The sequence below is a fragment of the Triticum dicoccoides genome, chromosome 4A (genome assembly GCF_002162155.2).
Source record: "Triticum dicoccoides isolate Atlit2015 ecotype Zavitan chromosome 4A, WEW_v2.0, whole genome shotgun sequence".
NCBI lineage: Eukaryota > Viridiplantae > Streptophyta > Magnoliopsida > Poales > Poaceae > Triticum > Triticum dicoccoides.
In genome coordinates this window covers 439757261-439763260 of record NC_041386.1, presented here as the reverse complement: position 1 = coordinate 439763260, position 6000 = coordinate 439757261, and positions in this window count along the sequence as shown.

Here is a 6000-nt window from a genome sequence, read left to right as displayed (position 1 = left end):
GGCGACCTCGCCTATCAACTTGAGATTCCATCCAACTTTGCAAATGTGCACGACGTGTTTCACATGTCTCAGCTTCGCAAGTGTTTCAAGACTCCTGATCGCACCATCAACTTTGAAGAGATTGATCTCCAAGAAGACATGTCTTATCACAAGCATCCCGTTGCTATTCTTGAAGAAACTGAGCGCAAGACTCGCAACAAGTCTATCAAATTCCTGAAAGTGAAGTGGTCACATCATTCCGACCGTGAAGCCACCTGGGAATGCGAGGACCACCTCCGTCCCGAATATCCGGAGTTTTTCCAGTCCTAGATCTCGGGACAAGATCCTTTCGTAGTGGTGGAGTGTTGTAACGCCCCATATGTAACTTGCCATATTTGTATTCCAACTCTTGCCATCTTCGGCACTAAGTTATGATACTCCCTCGTGGTGGGGTTTTGTATTCATTTTGCTTTTTGTCCATGTCATGCATCTCATATCATGTCATCATGTGCATCGCATTTGCATACGTGTTTGTCTCATGCATCTGAACATTTTCCCCGTTGTCCGTTTTGCATTCCGGTGCTCCTACGTCCTCCGGTATCCCCTTTTGCCTCTTTTCAGGTGCAAGTGTTAAACGTTCTCAGATTGGACCGAGACTTGCCAAGCGGCCTTGTTATGCTACCGGTAGACCGCCTGTCAAGTTTCGTGCCATTGGGACTTCGTTTGATACTCCAACGGTTAACCGAGGAACCGTAAAGGCCTCGTGTGTGTTGCAGCCCAACACCCCTCCAAAGTGGCCCAAAAACCCAGCTAAACCCCCTCCATCCTCTCAGCCGTTCGATCACGATCGCGTGGCCGAAAACCGCACCTCATTTGGACTCTCCTAGCTCCCTCTACCTATAAATATATGCCCCCCTCCGAAAATCCCGGATGAAACCCTAGCCTTTTCCCCTCTCCGCCGCCGGACGAAATCCCCACCAGCCGGACATGTCCGCCACCTCCACCGCCGGCACATGTCGACCGCTGGTTCACCGAGCCGCGCGCCCACATCGCCGCGCCTGCCCACGCGCCGGCCCACCGGGGCTCAGGCGGGGCCCTCCCAGCCCGAGCCACGCGCCTCGCCCCGCCGCCCGACTCCGCCACCGCGCGCCGCCATCGCCCTGCTCACCGGCCTCCGCCGGGACTGCTCGCCGGCCACAGTCCCCGCCGCTCTCCGAAGACCACGGCCACCACCCTTGCCGCTGCAGAGACCGCGGCCAGTGCCCTCGTCGCCGCCGTCCAGCCGCTGGCGCCGCCTAGCTCCGGCTCCGCCCCTTCTTCCTTCAACTCTGGCCGCCACCCTCCTCAAACTCCGGCCAGGTACTCCGGCGGACTTCGAGAACCGCGCCCGATCTGGATCGGAGAAGAAACCCTAGGTGTTGACCTCATTTTTCCCCAAGTCTGCATTATTTTCTAGCATATTTCATCATGCCATATCTCATCATCCATAGATCCGTTTTACGCGTATGATATATCAAATTGTTCTTCTGGATGTGCTCTTCATTTTGTTCCATTGCACCATGCTTTTTTGAGTCCATCTTGATGCCCTAAATGCTGTCGCAAGAGTCCTATGTAATGTTAGTTTCTGTTTCTTAAGAGATTATGGACATTTGTCAATTTTGCCATGATTAATGTGTGCCTCCTATGAACTTGAGCCCTACATGTGTTTTGGGCTATGCCATGCCATCTTTACATGGGTATATGGCATGTATTTTGTTGATCAATGTGGTGACTAGCACAAGCATGCAAAGTAGCTCTCATGATGTTGCTGATTTCAAGGACTTAGAATTCTTCTAAGTCATTTCCCTGATGTTATTTTTTGTGCCATGTATTCTTGTTGCTACAGAGTGATCCATGCCTCTTTTGAGCATGTTCAGTAAGGATGTTTTTGAGATATTGTTACGTTATATCCATCCATGTCTTTGTTTGCAATTATGGAGTACCCTAGCATGACTCAATCTTGCTCTACTTTTGCTATAAAATATTCCTGGCAGATTGTTTACATGTTAATCAATTTTGCCGAGGTTGTTGTAGTTGATACATGCATGCTATGAGATTGTTCTTGCCATGGTTAGCTACTTGATCATGTCTTCTTGCTGGGTGTATGCTTAGTTTGTCATGTAATGCCTTGTGGTGAGTGCATCAAGCTCGCAAACATGCCTACGTAACTCTGTTTTTGCCATGTCCAGTTTTCTGCTAAGTCTGAATCTGTTAACGAAATTTGCTATGTTTACATGGTTGCCATTGTATTTTCTGATCCCTTTTGGCTTATGGTCAGTAAGGGACTTTTGTTATATGCTTTGATTAGTTTCATGCCATGCCTTGCTTTGCCATGATATGTTCCTGTAGCATGTTGTTATCTTGCTCTAAACATTGCTTCCTGATGTTAAATCCTGACATGTTATTTTCACTAAGTTTGTGAACCTGATATCTTTTGCACTTTTGACATGCTTGTTTGAACCTACTATTGTGTATTTTAGCCGTAGCTCAGTGTTCATCTTTTGTCAAGCATCTTGAGTGGATCACTGCCATGTGCTTTGTTGCTATGTTAGAGTGTAGTAGCTTAGTTTCTTGTTGCATTTTAGATGGCATCGTGCTGTTAATCGCAGAATAGTGCCATTATTGTTTTGCTTGCCATTTGCAAACCGTGCATCCGATTCTGGTGATCTTTATATCGATTTCGACCGAAATCAACTCATATTTCCATCCACACTCTTGGTTTGCCAAGTTTAGTCCTGGTTCAACCTTTTCCTTCCGGAGCATGCATATGCATTGCATATCACATCCCGCATATCATGCCATGTTTTTGCATCATGTTGCTTGTGCATTGCACCGTGGTTGATCGTGGTTCCCTTTGCTTGTGTTCTTGCTTTGGGTAGAGCCGAGAGACGAGTACGTGATCAAGGAACCCGTTCAGAATGCTTACGAGGATCAAGCTTACGTCAACTCGGAGAACTTTGCAGGCAAGATGACCATACCCTCGAAATCACTTCTATCTTTGCTTGCTAGTTGCTCGCTCTATTCCTATGCCTATGCTGCGATACCTACCACATGCTTTACCATGCCTCCCATATTGCCATGTCAAACCTCTAACCCACCTTGTCCTAGCAAACCGTTGTTTGGCTATGTTACCGCTTTGCTCAGCCCCTCTTATAGCATTGCTAGTTGCAGGTGAAGATTGGAGTTTGTTCCTTGTTGGAACATGATTATTGTTGGGATACCACTATTATATCTTGTTTACTTGAATGTATATATATATATACTTGGTAAAGGGTGGAAGGCTCGGCCTTATCCCTGGTGTTTTGTTCCACTCTTGCCGCCGTAGTTTCCGTCATACCGGTGTTATGTTCCTTGATTTTGCGTTCCTTACACGGTTGGGTTATAATGGGAACCCCTTGATAGTTCGCCTTGAATAAAACTCCTCCAGCAAGGCCCAACCTTGGTTTTACCATTTGCCACATAGCCTTTTTCCCTTGGGTTCCGCGGACTCAAGGGTCATCTTTATTTTAAACCCCCGGGCCAGTGCTCCTCTGAGTGTTGGTCCAAACTAGAGCCCCTTGCAGCGCCACCTTGGGGAAACTAGAGGGTTGGTTTTAGTTGTATGGATTGCTTATCTGGTGTGCCCTGAGAACGAGATATGTGCAGCTCCTATCGGGATTTGTAGGCACATTCGGGTGGCTTTGCTGGTTTAGTTTTACCATTGTCGAGATGTCTTGTAACCGGGATTCTGAGTCTGATCGGGTCGTCCTGGGAGAAGAATATCCTTCGTTGACCGTGAGAGCTTGTGATGGGCTAAGTTGGGACACCCCTGCAGGGATTTGAACTTTCGAAAGCCGTGCACGCGGTTATGGGAAGATGGGAATTTGTTAATGTCCGGTTGTAGAAAACTTGAAACTTAATTAAAATGGATCAATAGCGTGTGTAGCCGTGATGGTCTCTTTTCGGTGGAGTCCGGGAAGAGAACACGGTCTCGTGTTATGCTTGAACGTAAGTAGTCTAGGATCACTTCTTGATCATAGATTCTCGAACGTGCTTTGCCTTCTCTTCTCGCTCTCTTTTGCGTAAGTTAGCCACCATATATGCTAGTGCTTGCTGCAGCTCCACCTCATACCTTTTCCCTACCCATAAGCTTAAATAGTCTTGATCGCGAGGGTGTGAGATTGCTGAGTCCCCGTGACTCATAGATTACTTCCAAAACCAGATGCAGGTGCCGATGATACCATTCCAGGAGATGCGACTGAACTCAAGTGGGAGTTCGATGAGGACTCAGGAAGATACTACGTTTCCTTTCCAGACGATCAGTAGTGGAGCCCAGTTGGGGCGATCGAGGATCTTATGCATTTGGGGTTGTCTTTATTTTTGTTCCATAGTCGGACCTTGATTGTATCTGGATGATTGTAATGCTATATTTATGTATTGTGTGAAGTGGCGATTGTAAGCCAGCTCTGTACCTCTTTCTTATTCAGTACATGGGATGTGTAAAGATTACCCCTCTTGCGACATGCCTACAATGCGGTTATGCCTCTAAGTCGTGCTTCGACACGTGGGAGATATAGGCGCATCGTGGGTCTTACAGCCGCCCTCCGCGCTGCCGTCCTCGACGCCTTCGACCTCGTCGTCGGAGGACACCGCGATAACCTCGCCGCCCTCCGCACCGGCAAAGATCGCCCGCTCCGCCTCCACGAGCTCCGGGTGCTGCCGGCGGAGCTCTTGCATGTAGGCCTTGTCGGCGGCCTCGGCCTCGAGACACTCCCATGCCTCGCGGTCCTCCCACGCCATAGCCGAGCTCACCACCCCTGGCTCCGGCAGAACGAGGTGGACCGGACGTGTGCTGAAGGGGAAATTGAGCCTAGCCGCCGCGCCGTGGTAGCGGACCTGCCAGCGGTCGTACTACATGGCCGCGAGCTCGGCCGTGTGGAAGCTACCGAGCCACCGGCGGGTGTGGGTCTCTCGATCTGTAATCTCGGCGAACCACGTCCCCCCCGCTGCTGCTGGACCCCGAAGTAGGACTTCGTCGGCTGCCGGGTCCGAGGAAGGACAGGGAAGTCCTTGTATCGGCGTAGGCGCATGGCAGCGGGCGGATTGGGGGACCGGCGATGGCGGATTGGGCCTGCGGAGGACGACAGGGACACCTCGGTGGCCACCTCGCCGGCGTCGGGCGAAAAGGCTGCGATAAACCTCTTTTTTGCCATTGGCTACTCGAGCGCCCCAGCACACAGGCATAGGTTGAGGATGGAGGCGCCGGCGATGGCGGCGACCTACCAATGGCTTCGAGGGTTGGGTGTGCTGTGTGAGCGGAGGTTGTGTTTGAGGAAATACCGCGGCAACTGAAAATTTTACTAGGCGAGAGTAACAAGGCGGGGCTATTGAAAATTTGGATCAAGGGCGAGCAGATATTTTTGATATTGCGAGGGATGCAGAGGCGGGAGTAAAATGTCGGGGCTACTGAAAATTTGAATCCAGGGACTGAAGCAGAGCGGGAGTAACAGACATTGCACACGGTCCGCACATACTAATCATGTGCTATCAAACATTAAAACCTTCCAGACGGTAGATATTTTTGAGATTTCAAGGGATGCAGAGGCGGGAGTTTTGGGGGAGCGAGCTAGTGTGCTTGACACGCCGGTTGTGGACTGTAGCCGACACACCTTCTCGCGTAAGCCATAGACGTAATATACACCGACGGTGCTCCAAGATATTTTGTACTACATCTCACATGGTTGGTGAGAATAAACTGTGTGGGATCTACTTGATTTGAATTACAAAATGGGGTCACAGCGGCAATGGACGGTGTTTGAATTGCTAGACCTTTTATCTGCAGTGAACATGCAATTGTATGTCTGTCGTAAAAGAATTGGAATTATTCAGGGCTCATTTGGACATTTCATACATTAAACTGGTTTTCGAGCCATTTCAGGTGCACAATTCAAAATTAAACTACATGCACATGCTCCGATGCATACAAATTGGTTGAAAAATCAA